The sequence below is a fragment of the Canis aureus genome, chromosome 15 (assembly GCF_053574225.1).
Source record: "Canis aureus isolate CA01 chromosome 15, VMU_Caureus_v.1.0, whole genome shotgun sequence".
Taxonomy (NCBI): domain Eukaryota; kingdom Metazoa; phylum Chordata; class Mammalia; order Carnivora; family Canidae; genus Canis; species Canis aureus.
This window is the reverse complement of record NC_135625.1, coordinates 64,473,792-64,492,031: the sequence shown is the minus strand read 5'-3', so window position 1 is coordinate 64,492,031 and position 18,240 is coordinate 64,473,792. Positions and strand designations below refer to the sequence as shown.

The 18,240-nt window shown below is 36.3% G+C and overlaps 1 protein-coding gene and 1 long non-coding RNA gene across 2 annotated transcripts in view; one reads left to right on the top strand and one right to left on the bottom strand.

Moving 5' to 3' along the window:
- The window catches only part of CNTNAP2 (contactin associated protein 2), a 1,978,697-nt gene that overhangs the window by 1,757,016 nt on the left and 203,441 nt on the right, over positions 1-18,240 (bottom strand). The window lies entirely within an intron of this gene.
- Positions 1-18,240, top strand: part of LOC144285045 (uncharacterized) — a 54,050-nt gene that overhangs the window by 6,912 nt on the left and 28,898 nt on the right. The window contains exon 2 of the long non-coding RNA XR_013353446.1: positions 7,949-8,029. This is a non-coding gene — a long non-coding RNA (uncharacterized LOC144285045). The remainder of the gene's footprint in view (positions 1-7,948; positions 8,030-18,240) is intronic.

The following is an 18,240-nucleotide window of genomic DNA, read 5'->3' as shown; positions in this document are numbered from 1 at the left end:
TGTCATGATGGTTAACCTTTTTACAAAATCTTTGGTAACTTGGCCAAGAATAGCAAAGAGACAAAACTAGAGACACTTTCAATGGTAATTTTGTTCATCTTCCCTTCTCTAGAGAAGATGACATAAATTACTTTGAGCAAAAACAAAACAAAACAAAACCAAAAAGCTACTCCACCAAGTTGTGAAATTCTTATTTAACAAATCTTCATTTACCTCACTTTTATTTCAGCCCTACAAAGGAATATGAAATATAACACTTTTACTAATACTTTGAAATGCTCAAATAAAAAGCACTACTAAACAGTAATTAAATGCACTGCATCATTACCTTTTATGGTAGCTATAGGCAATTTGAGTGTATTTTTTGCAGTATACAGGGACATGCACAGTTAAAAAGCAAAATCATTATAAGACTGATTGGTCCCAACATTTTCTAAGCAGAAATTTAATATTTTTTATTCTCATTCAAGAAGTCAGCATTCTCAGAAAACACATTAAGTTCAACAGATTCAGCTGTTTTTAAGTTACCTGAAAAGAGAAAATAATGCACTTTCTTGTTCTAGAAAAAAGAATTGTAGAAAGCCTGTACATAATTTAAAACAGCTTACATTTATAACTTCAGGCTCTCTAAGTGTTGATTATTCAGTAGGAAACAAATGCTTAGCTAAATTTGAAAGCTACAAAAAAAAAAAGAGAGAGAGAGAGAGAGACTGTTATGAAAGTGTTTCCCCTCTTACAAGGCTAGCTCTGCTTTGTATTTTTGAAATGTATGCAAAAATCTCAAGAGGTGACCCAAATTATTGTCCCAAGTATTTACAAAAGGATCTCAAATGATCCTTAGAAGATTTTATCATTAATCTACATGACAAACAGAGTTGAAGGCGGCAGAGAGGCCTCTTTGGTGAAGATATAGCACCCACAAAAAGACCAGCATCGGTATTGGTTCTTTTTCAAATGCAGCAGTGAAAATGGAGGCCACTTTTCCACTCTCTTCTTGCAATTCAAAATGATCAGCTTTGATTTTGCTGAAACCCACTGGTGAGTCTGAGAATGGGAAAGAGAAGTTGCTATCAGAAGTTGCTACCCTAAGATCACAAAGTAAAGTATTTTTAGGGTCTCATCTCTAATTGAAGATGAACGCTCTATTTTCTCAAGATTAACGTCTCAATTTTATTTCTGGAATTAGAATTTAACCTCAAGTGCATCCTGAGGGCACCTATAGGGCAAGAATACAAATTAGATGTCCAAGGTCTGGCCCCCATTTTCCTCACTAAGAGCCGCCCTCCCATAGCTGAACCAAATTGGCCTTTTTTTTTTTTTTTTTCCCCAAATTGGCCTCTTAAGCACTCATATCAAATACCCAGTTGATTGGTCCAAGTTATGATGAAGCCCTCCTCCCAAGCAACTGCCTCCTACTCATCACTGAAAGGACATCCCCAGGGGAGAGTCATAGGAACTCGAAGTTGGATGAGCTCATTAGGCAGGAAATTTCCAGGTTCAGGGTAGTGAGAGCAGAGTTTAAGAGAGGGATGTAGAGGCACAATTTCAGTGCTCAGCACCATGTAAGTAATGTCAATAACTGCTGTTATTGACAGAAGAGTCAGAGAGAGTCAGAGCAGATCCTATGAAGAGCAGGGCTCATGTCAGTGTCTCTGGTCATTGGATCTAAACACAGTGATGCTTCTTCATCTATTGCAGATTCATTCTCCTTAGACTTCCATCTAATATATAGCAGAATAGTTCAGAGGCCCATTTGGATGACAGTGATAGATATGTAATAGATGCAGGGCTACTTCATCTAATTGTTTTCTCTCTAAAACAATTACTTTTGAAACATTTACATATATGTTTTTTTTTCCTCTGAACAAAATTCATTCCTTCATCACCATATTTGAATCTTGTATTCCATGTCATCTGGCTGAGTGATACTTTACAAATGACCTTAAACACAATTATACATTTACATAATTGTTTGTGATATCTCTGTGGTCATAAATCAATAGTTAAGAGCCTCGAGTCACATTGCCTTGGTTTAAATACTGGTTTCGTGATGTACAGTTGGTTGATCTTAGCAGAGTTATATACCATATCAGTGTCTCCATTTCCTCACTTGTAAGATAAAGATAGCATTATCCACTTCAAAGGATCCTTTTAAAGATAAAATAAGTTAGATATGTAAAACACTTGGAACACTTTCAAGTAAAAAGCAGGTACTTGGTAGTAGATGTTGTTTATTGATATCGTCATTACCATCACCATCATCACAATAAAACAGCAGTTATTAACATTACTTGGAAATTAGAATTAGTTGGAGGTGCTTTTAAAAAGGCAGCATCTCAAACCAAACTTGGGGAGTATGATCCAACCATCAGTAATTTGTAGTCTCATAACCAAGAGTATTTCTTTCAGTTTTATTATTATTTTTTCAGTTTCATGACACTGCCCTATGAAATAGCCCTGCGTCTATTACATATCTATTACGGTCATCCAAATGGGCCTCTGAACTATTCTACTATACATATCTACTAAGTACTTTTTCTCTATACCCAGAGCTGAGACTAGGATGTAGGAACAAGTAGCAGAAGTAAGATACATGACCTTATAGTGGGAAAGGTGAACAGTTCACAAAAATAAAGGATGATCAAATACAGATAAGTATCATGAAACTCCCATTGAGAAAATCCATAGTATGATGACATACATAAAGGATGACTGTAAATAAGGTAGGGGGTTCTTTAAAACACGATGCTCAAAGAAGGCCTCCTGGTAGCTTCTCATCACCTGGTAGCTTGTTAGAACTGCAGAATCTTGGACCTCATCCCAGGCCTAATCAGAATCTGCATTTTATGTTACCCATAATCCAACTTGAACAATTATCAACTCGTGGCAAATGTTTCTTTTATGGCCCTAGCTCTAATTATTTTGAAGCAAATCTTAGACATCATATAAATATATCTATAAATATTTTAGTATATGTCATTAAAGATAAAGACTTTTCTCCTAGGCTTTTAATTTGAGCAACAGAGTAGACAGAGATACTATTTACCAGGATAGAGGAAATGGAGAGAAGATGATGAGGGGCAGGGGAGGGTTGTGGAGAGTAGGCAGGAAATTATTAGGAGAGAAGACGAGAGCTGTCCTTTGGACACAGTACGTTTCAGACTCCTATTTGGCAATCCCATGGAACTGAGTATCAGGTATGCAGCCAGACATATGATCCAGAACATTGGGGAGCCATTGGGGGCGGGGACATACACTTGGGAGTCATCAACGTGGAGGTGGTGTTTCAAGTTATGGGACGGATTTGAAAGAGAAAGTAAATAGAGATAGAGAGGAAAAAAAAAAAAGGAAGAAGAACTAGTCCCAGGTACTTGGCATGCCAATGAAGTAAGGAAGAAAGAACAGAACTCTGATGGGGCCAAGCCATTGAGACCAGTCAAAAATGAGCAGTGTTGGGTCATGGGTCTGAGACAAGAGAATGTTCTGAAGAGAAAACACTCCATGATATCAAATGATCCAAAGTAAGATACATGGGTGCACGTTACTGTCTGTTAGTCTGGGCAACTGGTAACACTAATAAAAGAGCTTTATGGGGAAAGGCCATAAACTGAAGTGGAAAGGATATTAGCTCAGACAGAAAGCCAGGCAGTTTCCCCTCAGAGTTTCATTACTCTCTGGATGTGTCTGATTAGTCATGTCGTGTGAGGAAAATACCAAAGTTTTAAGATTATTTCCTTTTTTAGTTTTAGAAATTATTTCCTTTTTTTCGTAAGCTAGACAACAAAAGAAAAGCGAGTGTGGCTGGAATGAGGGGAAAATAAAAACACTCAATATTAAATAATTCTTGTAAGACATTTTTCAAGTCAGAGCAAAAAAGAAAGTGTATGGGGTCAAGAGTTATGTTTTTAACGGTTTCTTCTTTGTTTGGTTGCCTTTATTGTATGGGTGAGAGGTCAATATACCATGTTGATTCCTGATGGGAATAGTTATGCAGGGGAGGGATGAGTAATGCAGGTACAGAACAGGAGTAAAGGGAGGATTACTGCAATTGGGTAAGGGATATGAAGCACAATTATGGAATGGGACCGAAAAGTAGCACCCCACAACTTTTTTTTCTTTACTGTGTCTACAGGGAAAAGAAAACGATTATGAAAACGTTTTCTGCCTTTGGCTCAGGTCATGATCCTGGGGTCTTGGGATACAGTCCAGCATCGGGCTCCCTGCAGGGAGCCTGCTTCTCACTTTGCCTACGTCCCTCCCTCTCTCTGTGTGTCTCTCATGAGTAAATAAATAAAATCTTTAAAAAGTAATAAAGTTCAACTCGTCAACCAGGTTGTAGGACTTCTCCAAAATCCATCTGTTTTGGTGAAGGCAAAATGAAGGTGAAGAGCTGGGTTAAGTCCATGGAGGTACTCCAGGCAGGTACAGTGGTGGAGGGAGGGGCAATGTAGGGACGATGTGTGTGAGAATGAATAAGAGGAGTTTATACAAATCTCACCAAGGGACTTCAATGTCTTGCCTTGGGTCCCAAATGAAGTAAAATAAAATCTAGATCTACACACTCAAATAAGTTTAAGTGAATGGACTCTTGTGGGGGAAAAAAAATCATTGTTTGGTTTTCTTTCTAAGAGCAATCAGAGTTCCTCATGAAGACATGCCAAAAGCCTAAGAAATTTTGTCAGAGAACATATAAACTGTACTAATAACTGATGAACGTTTGGACAATAGGAACTGTTAGCTTTTTTTTATACATACAGCTTTTCTTTGGTCCTCCATCTGCGAACTGTAAGACTAATTCAATGCAGACTCCCACTGCAGGAACGTGATTCACGCCACATACAGCAAAGGACACCTGCTAATCCCTGCTCCCACCAGGCTGAGCCTGGCACCGAGTGTGCAGTCTGGCTTAGAAGAAGGTTGCCTGTGGTTGTATGGATGAGGCTGCTCTGGTCTCCCCAGGTCTCTGCAGATGGCACAGAGGTTTATTCCATGTGGAGTCCACACCCCTACAACACGAGTGCCGATGCCTCAGAGCAAAAGCTAAAGGATTTCCTTTGAACAGGGAAAGTAAGCCAACGGTTGAGATAATTTTCACAAGACAGTCTGGAAATAGAGAAGCAGTAAACTAATACATGTATTACTTTAAAAAGTAAAATGAGAGAAATGGAATTGCTTTAGGAAATTTATTATTTATTTTTAAATTTTTTTTTGTTTTTGTTTTTGTTTTTTTTGTTTGTTTGTTTTGCTAGTGTATTAATGTGAACAAAGACGATGTGTGTTTCTTTTCGGGCTCCTATCAGCAGAACTGATGATAATATCTGAAATGACTTTTGACATACGTTTCCTGGAACAGGCACTTTCAAGCTATCAGATCAGCATAAATATCTGATAACAAGACTTTGAAAGATGTAAAATAAATTCTGGAGTTGAACATTCACATTCAATCGTATATCTCATTTACAATGTTGTAATATTGTTGAAAAGACCCTTAAAATAAACCCAAACCACAAATCTTAGCTGCTTTTAATACATATGAATGGTATGGCTCACAAGTAGATTTCAAAATATGCCCCTGTTTGATCATTTTTATATGCTTTGGGAAAAAGTAAAGCACATTACTTAATTTCCCACATCTCTAATGAGGAGCCCAGCATATTTGCTTTTATTGTACAGCATCAGTTAAAAAGGTTCAGGTCACATCAGCTACACATTTTCCAACTACATCAAAGGCCTCATACTAAGGACGTGCTTTTCCCTTAAATCCTTCCTTGCAGCTAAAGTAAATTTTTAATGATAATGCATCTTCTTCTGACCATCTTTCTTGTCATTCCATTCTCTTAAGTCTTTAATGTGTTCGTGTATAAGGATAATCTGATCATTATCCTTATCTATATCTTTAACTTTATCTGATAACATTATCTGATAACATTATCCTTAACTTTTTAGTGTGTTCCTGTATAAGGATAATCTGATCATTTAGCAACAAGCAGACACAGCAGATTTAGTGAAGAGACATTATACACTTTTCCTATTGAAATTGCTAATATTTATGAATTAAGTTCTGATAAAATCTATGCAGTGCAGAAATATTTTAAATTTGGAGGCTATTTACCATTTATGGTTTCAGATATTTCTAGTTAACTCCCTATTTAAACTTCAAACTTCTAAAGTAGATTTTATTTTTTTTCATAGTTGTACAAAAGCTTTAAATCAAATTTGATTAAAAACATAAACAAAAGCAAATCCTAGTTCTTTTACCTCTCTTCGATCTTTCTGTTCTGCTCCCCCAGAAGCAACCACTCCAACTCTTTTGTGTTCCTCTTTCTTGGTTTACATTCCTTTCTTAATGAAGTATATCCTCAGATAAGCAAACTATGTAATTAAGGAAAATCTTGTACCACTGAAAACACAATTTATTCTCACATCTATTCGATAAGGTGATTGAAAATGATTTTCCCTCAAAGTTTTAAAAATTTTGTTCTACTCGCTCCGATTTTCAGATTGGTGATTCTGATGCAATCCCAGATTATTTACATGGGACTTTTTTCCTTTTTTTAATTTCTGAAAGCTTCTTTCAAATTTAAGAAGGCTCTACTCTCAGCATAGAGCCCAACATGAGGCTTGAACTCATGACTCTGAGATCAAGACCTGAGCTGAGATCAAGAGTCAGACACTTAACCAAGGGAGCCACCCGGGTGCCCGTCTGAAAGGTGTTTTGGGTCTTCTCTTTACTTCCTAGTCATGGGAAATTTCTCAATGATGTTTTATGTTTTTAATTTTTTAAAAAAGATTTTATCTATGTATTCATGAGAGACACAGAGAGAGAGAGGCAGAGACACAGGCAGAGGGAGAAGCAGGCTCCCTGTAAGAAGCCTGATGCAGGACTTGATCCCAGGACCCCGGGATCATGCCCTGAGCCAAAGGCAGATGGTCAACCATTGAGCCACCCAGGTGTCCCACGAGCCACTCTGGGGTCCCCTTAATTATGTTTTAAAACAGACTCTTTTTTTTAATTTTTATTTATTTATGATAGTCACAGAGAGAGAGAGAGAGAGGCAGAGACACAGGCAGAGGGAGAAGCAGGCTCCATGTACCGGGAGCCCGACGTGGGATTCGATCCTGGGTCTCCAGGATCGCGCCCTGGGCCAAACGCAGGCGCCAAACCGCTGTGCCACCCAGGGATCCCTAATTATGTTTTAAAACTAAAGACACATCTTTCAAGTCTGAGTATTTTCTTTATTATACGTTTTATAATTCTTCACCACCATTATTTTCTTTTCCTTAAATTATCGCTTAGATTTTGGACTTTTTGGCTTAATACTTCAAGTCTTTTCTTCATACCATCCATGTCTATCTTTTTGATTGATTTTATGGAAGATTGCTACACCGTTTCTTTCTAGCATATCTTTGATGTTTATATTCATGAATTTTGCATATAACACAACCAATATCCCATATCATCATAATACAACACCACATTACCTCTTGAAGGATAAACTTGGTTTCTTTGATGCTTGATCTTCCTGCCTAAATTGTATACGTATGTGTGTATGCTTAATTCCTTTTGTTTTTGTGTTTATAGTTTCTGCATCTCATTTTATGTCCAAGGGTTTCTTCAAATGCATAAGGATATATGGGAATCTGTTTCTGGTTTAGGGTGAACAGTAAATAGCTAAATAAAAGTTCTGATACACAAGTGGGTCCTGTTGTCTTTATGGTTTCACTGTTGTGTCATCAGTTCACTAGTTATATTTTTGTGGAAGATCCCTAAATGTCTGTAGTGAAATGTCTTTTCTCCAGGGTGGATCTAATTTTCCGTGAATATAGTCCATGTTTCTGAGGTAGAATGGAGTGAGCAATCTTACCCTTCAACGTGCTGCTTTTCTTCATATTTTTATTTTCTTCTGAATGTCTCACCTTCATCTTTACCTTATGACTCTCTCTCTAGAGCTCATCACATGGTTTCTGCAGATCATATGTGACCTGTCTCAGAGACAGCTGGAAGAAGAGTAGGCACCCACTCGGCCAGGTTTGTAATGATAATCTAGGAGTCTATTGACTCCTATGCAATGCGGGGGAAAAAAGTCTTGTCTCACCACAACCAACAAATTACCTTATTTCTGGTGCCTCCTATCCCATAGCCTTTTTCAAATGATCTCTTACACTTATCTGTATGGGGGAAAGTCTAAGATTGGGCCACCACTTTCACCTATTCTGAGTCTTCAAGTCTAGAGTTACAGCTTTCTTCTAGGTTTATCTAGGCTGCAGTCTATATTTCTGTTTTTTATTCCCCTCTTAATTTAGGGTGACTGTTGGGGAAAATACAAATGATTTTACTCTGTTGAAACTAAAAATTGGATTTAGATACTTTTAAAACATGTGGTGATTTTTTATTTGTTCATGTAAGTAAAGAAATGGTAATGAAAATGACTAAATAAATTAGTAGATAGAAGTAGATAAACCTTATAAAATTTGTATCCAAAGCTTTCAAGTGTTATGTTATCTGGTTTTGATTTGTTTCCTTTTTGTTTGTTTCCGTATCAATGTTTGACAATCTGCTATTCTATAGCCACTATAATATGTAGTAAAACCAACCCATGTCATGGCTGAGAAGGAAGAAGGAAACTATGAAATATCATATATATCAATGATATATGATATAGATCAATCATACACATGGCTTTCTACTCATTACTTACTCAGGGTAAACATATGGTCAATTTAAAATGGGCATTGAGACCATTGAAAATGGACCTTGACAAGTGCTTCTTAATAGAGATGGTTTTCAAAATCTGTTCTTTGTAATCATTCTGTCTTTAATCACCCTCTCCATTGGTTGTGTAAATATAGGTCTTCTTTTGAATTGCTTTTATTTCTCCCTGACTTCTCTAATTAGGGCAATAACAAATTAAAACATTTTTATATATGCAAAATTTTGTTTCAAAGAAGTTATAAAAGAATTAGTAATGACATATATAATACTGCAAAATAACTAACATAACACAATTTAAAAAGAATAGATATTTGAGTTTATGTATATAAAACATTGTATATACATTTCAACATTGTTTTTAGACACAGTAGCAAAAGCATTCCTATGAAAAGTCCACTATCACCACTATTATTACATATTTTGCTATAGATAGTAAATGGTGCCTACATGCAAAATGATAAAACAGCAGATGCACACAGAAAATAGCAGAAGCAGAATTATATAATTATAATGATAATTATAGTATGATCACCTACTCAGAAAATTCAAGACAAGTAGACATCATCATTACATCTTATGAGAGAGTTCAGTACAGTGCTCAGTATAAAATTAAAATTTCAGAAATTGTTAGCTATCATACACAAATTATATTCAGTACTGCAATATAGTTAAGGAAAAATACTGTTTATAAGAGAGCTATCCAGTTTTAAAAATCTACATGAAATGTATGAGATTTCTGTAAAAATACTTTAAAACTTTACATATAAAAAGTACATATAAAAAAGTCTTGAAAAAATGGACAAAAGTCCATTTTGGATAAGAGTCAATATGATAAAGTAACATTTGTCAAATTATTCTATAGACTTATACTTTCCCATACAAATATTGGACAGTTTTATTGTTTGTCTCACTTTTTTTTTAATTTGTGGCAAATTTAAAAATTTATGACATTAAAATTCACATGGATAATTTAAAATTTAAAAAAGAAAAAGATTTAAAATTGGTAACTAGCTCTACTTAATATTTAAGCACATGTTAAGACTGTATTACTTCACAGTTTAGAGCTGTCTGAATAGACAAATAGACAAATAGAGATGATGTAAAATAGAAAGTCCTAAAGTATGGTAAAATGCATAAATATTTACCTAATGAATAGTAATGATGACACTTAAAATCATCAAGAGAAAATGAGTTTCTCAATACATGGTTTTATGTAACTAGACGGCGTCTAGACGAAAAATTACAACAAAACAAAATAAAAGCAGAGTTAGAGCTATCACTTCTTACTCCAGAATAAATCCAAGATCTAACAAAGATTTAGACATAACAATGAATAAAAATACATAAAAGTCTTCATTTAGGAAAAGCTTTTCTAAGCCTCACCACAAAACTGGAGACTGAAAAAAACCAATGCTGATGAAAAGAATAAATATTAGCAATCTGTGTATGTCAAAACGTTGCAAACAAAAGTCAAAGATAAACAGCACGTTGTGATAGATGTGATGTATTCAAAATCTCCACTCTCTTTACAAAAAAGGGACTTCAAAATCAGTAAAACAAACAAAATAACCCTCAATAAAGAAAATAAGTAAAAAAAAAAAAGAAAATAAGTAAACAAGTCTATAGATTAAAAAATGGAAGTGGCTTTTACACCTATTGCCCTATGTTCCACTATGCTCCTATGAAGATAAATCATAATTTAAAACATAATATTGTTTTTCAGCGTTCAGAAGGGTAAACATAAAAAAGTTCCCTTCAGTTAGAATGTGTAGAAACACAATCTCGATTGATTTTGTGCATTCATTAATCTATGAAGGTATCATAAAATTTTAGGAGGGATTATTTTGGGGATTTGGGATTGCTCAAAAATATTTCTACATAAATTAATGGCAATTGCTTCTTATGAAAAGTTTCATAGGAATGCTCTGATTTCAGATAGCAGAGAAAACCTGTATTTCTCTTTCTGGCTGTTTGATGTTTGACCAAGTGCCTACATAGCCCATTAAAATAGACACATACACACACACACACACACACACACACACACACACCACATATACACACATTAAAAATAATGCTGGTAAAGGAAAATGATCCAAAGGGAAAGTACAGTATGGAAAGTTTGCTAAGATTGAGATTGATTCAGAAAATTCATGAAAATTTATTCTATGAAGTCGGTATATTTGCAAGACGTGAGACACAAATATGCCTGAAACGTGATAAGGGCATGGCCATTTGTGGCCATCGGTGATGACTGGATTTAAAAACAATTTCTGAAAGAAACACAACTATTTGTGATACTGAAACCTTTCATTTGAAGTAGGTGGTATGTAACAGACCTAACAATACCCTTACATTGCAAAGTGAAACAACTTACAGAAAGCTCTCTTTTGATATAATCTAACTTTACATATTATATCTTTATCATTCCAAACTTTATCATTGCAAACTTTAATTTAGAGAATTAAAAGACATATTTTATAGGGGACTACTAGGATGGGTTTCAGGCTACCTGGCTGGATAGCTTAATCCAGTAGTACAATTTAGGATGTCTAGTAGTTTGAAAGAATGGCTTATCATTCAGATAAGCATCCATAGGTATTATTTTTCAAACTGATGAATTGAGCAGCAGTGAACTGGATATTATACCCCCTGACAATTACGTGGAATATAGCAATTCTGTGTTCTAGGTAAATGGGGAGCTGCACAAATCAGCAAAACTAAGGATAAGAGAATGATTTGTTTGTGAAAACTGAAGCGTCACTAGGACATTTATCTCAATGAAAGGCAATGCCATCTCATATTTGTATCAGGCAAGGTCCATGCAGTTTGTAAAGCTTTCTAACAGAAATGGGCTTTATTTATTTATTTTATTTTATTGGAGCAGCAACTTTGAGTAGCAGAGGAAGCTATTATTATGGATGAAGAAACCGATTTAGTGTGATTTAGTCAATATCAAAGAAATAAGTAAATGGCACAGCCAGCTCTAAATGCTAGACTTTGACACCATATGTGGGTTCTTTCCTCATATCTAATTCACTGACCTTATAATACATACTCTCTGCACACACACCCCATCCCTGGGATATATTATTTGTATTTTTTCCTACTTTATTTTTATTTATTTCTATTTATTTTTATTTTTTCCTACTTTAAATCTGACTAATTCACTCATGCTTTCTAGGATTTTTTTTTCCCCTTGGACACAGAGTTATGGTAGGTCTGGGGCATGGGGTCAAGTGAGAACATATACATACACATGTATGCACACACATGAGCACAATCACATGTAAAAATAGAGTCTATACGACTACAGATGAGGGAAAGAAAATGACTGGAGATGAAGAAGAGAAAACTGGGGCACTTGGGTGGCCCAGTCGTTTAAGTGTCTGACTCTTGATTTCTGCTCAGGTCATGATCTCAGGGTCATGAGATCAAGCCCTGCATCAGGCTCATCACTCAGCAGGGAGTCTGCTTAAGGACTATCTCTCTCCCTCTGTCCTTCCCCCCATGCACTCTCTCTCAAATGGATAAATCTTTTTTTTAAAAAAGAAGAGAAAATGACATCAACTATAAAGGCATACCTGAGAACACAAAGCAAGAGAGAATTCAGAGAAGAAATGGGATTTATAGCCTTAAGGAAGAAGAGACCTTTCTTACTCATCATATTACAGAAAAGAAGGTGGGAGGAAGTGGTTAGTAGGGGACTTTGGCCTGTAGGTCCCTATTCTGCTCTCTTTATTCATTTTTTAAAGATTTTATTTATTAATTTGAGATACAGAGAGAGAGCACACCCAGGGGGCAGAGGAAGAAGCAGGCTCCCTACATAGCAGCCTGATGCAGGGTTCCATCCCAGGACCCCAGGATCACAAACCGAGCCGAACGCAGACGCCTAACCGGCTGAGCCACCCAGTCGCCCCTATTCTGCCCTCTTTAGGGCCAGGGCCAAGCCAATATTTAGATTATACTGAATAGTAAGCTTATGACAAATACACTTTATTTCATCATACGATGATGTTGAAATAATCACTTTTATGTACTTATATGTATTATATATAAATTTTTATTAGTACTAAGAAGGAACATGTAATCAAAATGTCTTAAAGTTTTAATGAATTTCTGAGAGGGCAATGGAGCCATGTATAAAAAATAGACTGAGAGGTATACATACCTTAGTGATGGAATCATTTGATACAATGAAATAAAGTTAAAATGTCTAAAAGGACCGTGCAAATGGCTTAGCCTCTACAGATAGGAATAGTTTTATCGTGGACATCAGGTGCTTGCTTCATCCCCACTAGTTAGTTGCAAGCTTCCTAAGAGTGAAAACTTTCTTTTCCATCTCTCTGTCTTCCACAGACACTAATTCATCTACGATCAGTGTCATGTACAGCCTTTTAAGGTCTTACATTGAGACTTTTTTGGTATATCAATATACCGAAGCCTTACATGTTTGTTTTCTGAATCAAACACACAGGAGTGAAATGTGTATCTGCATTGGCTCTGCACTTAGAAATTAAGTGACTAGATTACTTAACCTAAAATTGGTTTAATAATAATTATCCATGGCATTGTCACAAAGACTAAGCATATAGCACAATGTGTGATACGTAACAAAGTTGCCGTAAATGTGAGCAACGCCACTAGTAGTTATCTCCAATCGATCTCCTTGGCTGAAGGAAGAAATCATGCACTCTCCTTCAAAACACTGGCAGACATGAGAACCTTCTGGTAGTTTTTACTTGGGTCTCGTACAATGCTATAGTTTAACTGATAGTTTTTAAAGTGGGTCTCTCTAAGTATTTCATATGCTTTAATTAACTATAGTCTATACTATAACTATATAACTATAGTCTATAGTTATAGACTATAACTATAGTCTTCCAAGGAATTAGAAAAGCTTATGTCCAGTTTAGTTTCATGATTAGACCTGTCCACATCTGTCTAACAACGGAGGAGGGGGGTTTCCTATGAATTTTATGTTATTCTCCAAAAGTAGATCTGAGCTTCAAGACTCCAGATCCCTGTGAAGTACAAATCCTCTTTTAGAAAAAAGATGTATATTGGCTCCAAATTGCTTTTCACAATTCTTACATTCAGTACATGACTGAAATAAAGATCAATTCAGACTCTAGTTTCTTTGCAGATAAATAAATGATGGACGATATCTCTAAGACAGGTGGAGCTTTTGATGGATGGACAAGCTGAATACATAAACACACATGAAAGGCCAATTTTGAGCACACATCCCAAATCCCTTTGGTCTTCTCGGGCCCATCATCTGATGTCAAAAATTCCTTTTGTGGAGAAATTTTCTTTGAGGTTTTAATGGTACCTATAGGTTTGCTTCCCGTTATTGTTGTCTAAATGGTAATGTGATATAAGCTTCCTTTCCTGTAGATTCAAAGCAACTGACTTATCTTGTCCAGATATATGGTCTTTCTAGTTATTAGTAACTTAACCTTGTCAGAAAAAATATTATCAGAAATACATTACAAAAATCTAAATGAATTCATTATTCTCGTATTTATAAAAAGTTATATTGATACTATGGATAAAAAAATATTTTAGGAAAAATTCTCAGCTCTAGCTGTGCAGGTGTCTCAGTCAGTTACAAGCCCAACTCTTTTTTTTTTAAGATTTTAATTTATTTATTCATAGAGACACAGAGAGCGAGAGAGAGAGAGAGAGAGAGGCAGAGACACAGGCAGAGGGAGAAGCAGGCTCCATGCAGGGAGCCTGACGTGGGACTCGATCCCGGGCCTCCAGGATCACACCCCAGGCTGCAGGCGGCGCTAAACCGCTGCACCACAGGGGCTGCCCAGAGCCCAACTCTTGATTTCAGCTCAGATCATGATTTAAGGGTTGTGAGATCAAGTCCAACATCAGACAAATACAGAGGAAGACAAATCATATGTGGAATTTAAGAAACAAGACAGATAAACACAGGGCAAGAGGGAGAGAGGGAGGCAAACCATAAGAGACTACAGAGAACAAACTGAGGGTTGCTAGAAGGGAGGTGGGTAGAGGGATGTGCTAAATGAGTGATGGGGATTAAGGAAGGCACTTGTGATGAGCACTGGGTATTATATATGTGATGAATCACTAAGTCCTACTCCCAAAACCAATATTACACTATACCTTAATTAACTAGAATTAAAATTAAAACTTGATAGACAACAACAAAAAAGAGTCTGCTTTTTTGTCTTTGTCTCTTTGCTTGCTTTGTTTCTAAAATTCTACATAAGAGTGAAATCATACAGCATGTTGTCTTTTTCTGACAAAATTTATTTCACTTAGCACCACACTCTCTAGGGCCGTGTTGTAAATGGCAAGGTTTCATTTTTCTTAGGTCATATGATCACTTTAGATAATAAAACATAACTACTCATGTTACCATATTATATTTCATATTAGAGCTCATCTTCAAGAGTTAGGTAAATTCCCAGATCTTCAACAACCTAAAACATTTATCTTATAGAAATACAAACCCAGACAACTAGTTGAAAAACATGGAAATAAAACTGTGTGTGAACGGTTTAACAAAGTAAGATTTATTTTGGCACATGGATGTAAAACATAAAGATATATATACCTTCTCTTTATGTTTTTGTAGATAGAAATTTAATTCTTCTGGTGTCTTAGCCTAGGCCATGTACTTCATTTATTTGGGAAAGCCATCCTAGGGAGTCTGTGTGAGGAATGAGGGAATGAAAGTGGAAAAAAAGACCAAGATAAGGTGTATTAGCAAGTTAGTTGCCATTTTGAGGGACAGGTGTGTGATCTTGTGGGACATTCAGAGTCTTTTTAGAGAGATACACAGTCTGCAGGATCTGTATTGAGATGCTGTGGGGTTGCACCTGTGGGTCTGTTTGCTGTCCATGTGGACATCATGGGCTAGAGTAAAAGATAAGCTTTTTAAGTGGTGCATAAGATAGTTGGGAAGAAAAACAATCTCTAGGATGCTATGTTTATTTAAGTAGACTAAAATTATACAGTGAATAATAAGATTGAGTGGAAAACATATAACTTCCTTGCAATATGAAATTTAAAAATCCTCTTAGCATTTTATAATAAGAGCTTATAAGTGTGACAACCATTCTATTAGAAAAAAATTTAAAAATTGGAAATGTATTTTTGTTAGGACACCTGGGTGGCTCAGTGGTTGAGCATCTGCCTTTGGCTCAGGTTGTGATCCCAGGATCCTGGGATCGAGTCCTGTATCATGTTCCCTGCGGGGATCCTGTTTCTTCTCCCTCTGCCTATGTCTCTGCCTCTCTCTGTGTGTCTCTCATGAATAAATAAATATTTTTTAAAAGAAATTTCTTTCTGTTATACAGAAAAAAAATTAACAAACACATATACAGCCTTTGAAAAATTGCCACTAATTTTGATCAGATTTGTTAAATGAAAAATTGTTGAACATCCTCTTTAAATTGCTTCTGTAGTGCACATGTGAACAAAAAAAGCAGAACATTGTCTTTCATGAAATTTTTTCTTACATAATCAGGCTGTGTCTAATCATCTTGGCATCCTGATTAAAAAGTTAATCAGGCACTTGGAAAATTCTTTTTTAAAACTAATTGTATATACATGGAGTTCTCATTAGGAAAATTTATATGAGTGATATGAAAAGTCCTTTGACTTATTTTTTTCCTCTCTTGAAAAACAATATCTGATTCTTATGATTTTAATCTTTACAGTCTCCACCCCAAATTCCACTAAGTTATCAGTGAATAAAGCTCATGATAAGCAGTCACATATTTTTACTTTAAAATGCCTCCTGCCTCTAAAGCAGGAGAATTAGGTAAAGTGGAAGAGCACTGAGCCCTGTCAGCAAACAGGTGCATACACTTGGAAAGGCTGGTTTAGCTCTCTGAGTCTCACCACTCACTTACTAGTGAATTTACTAAATTTACTAAGTAAATTTCTGGCTCTAGAATCAGAATTTGGAGCCATGCTGATTGCCTTCAGATCTTTAGCTCTAGCAAGTAGTGGATTTGTTGATATGAGGCAAATCACTTAACTCCTGTGAATCTCAGTTCTATCAGCAGTTAATTAAAAAAAAATAAAATAATTTTCTGAGAATTTCGTGAATTAACTGAAATAACATATGGAAAGCATTTAGCATAGAGGGGGGCCCATTATAAACATTATTAAATATTTTTCATTATCACCATTTGCAGAGCAAGAACCCACTGCCCTAAGTTCTGTACCCTTGAACACATCTTTTCTCTCGCCTGGTAAATAAGGGAAGTCCCTCCTCCAGCAAACACTGAACCTCCCACTTCTTCCCCGAATCCTCTCTTGCTTTGGCTCCTCAAAGAAACATATACATCGATATTGTTTTCTCTCCTGCATGCTTAAAGACTCCCTTTTCTCTTATCAGCAGATCCATATGCTCAGTTGCTCTTTCTTTAACAAATGTGCGTGTTGCGGGGGAAGGGAGGTGGTTCCCCATGACCCAATCTCTCTCTCCAGCTACTCCTCTTCTATCATCACAGAATTCTTTTTTTTTAATTTTTTTTTAATTTATGATAGACACACACACAGAGAGAGAGAGAGAGAGAGAAGCAGAGACATAGGCAGAGGGAGAAGCAGGCTCCATGCACCGGGAGCCCAACGTGGGATTCGATCCCGGGTCTCCAGGATCGCGCCCTGGGCCAAAGGCAGGCGCTAAACCGCTGCGCCACCCAGGGATCCCTCATCACAGAATTCTAAATAGCTGTCCACGTATTCTATCTTGACTTTATCTCTTCACTCTTACTCTCATCTATCAGCCTTATTTATTTATTTATTTATTTATTTATTTATTTATTTATTTATTTATTTATTTTAAGACTTCATGAGAACTTCTCTTTCACGGTCACCAATGATTTCCATGACATAATCCAGCACGGACGCCTAACTCACTTCCCCACCGCATGAAGCAGACAGAACTAACCCCCATTTCATCTCAGGACAGTCTCCTTAGTTCCCTATCACTTCTCCATCAACAGTGTCCTCCTATTACGGGCTCACTGATTTTCAGTGTCCTCCTCTGATCATTTTGTCTTTCTACTCAGTGCTCACTGCTGGGGATCACACCGGGTTCAGTCCTGGGTCTTCTCCCAAAACTTAGTCCCTAAAATATCTCATCTATTCTTGTGAATTGAAGCACTATTTAATGCACGACTTATAGAAGTTGGCAGATGTAGCTGGCTAACTAGAAAACAGGTAGTTACTAGTTAGGGCAGATGCTGCTCAGGGTTAAACTCTAGTTCTGCAACGTACTTGCTACACAACTCTGGATGTCATGAAACCACTCCAGGCCTTACTTTAATTCTGTTTCATGGGGTTATTAGAAATATTCCATGGAAGGATGACTTCTTATTGTTCTCATACAATGTTTCATGGTTGCATAGCTATGATTGCCACCGCCCTTTCCCTACACTAATTATTTTCTACCTTGAACTCTTCTGTTTATTTTCTTCATGTCATCTATCACAATTGAATGATCATGGTTTTGTTTTTGTTCTCTCTGTTAG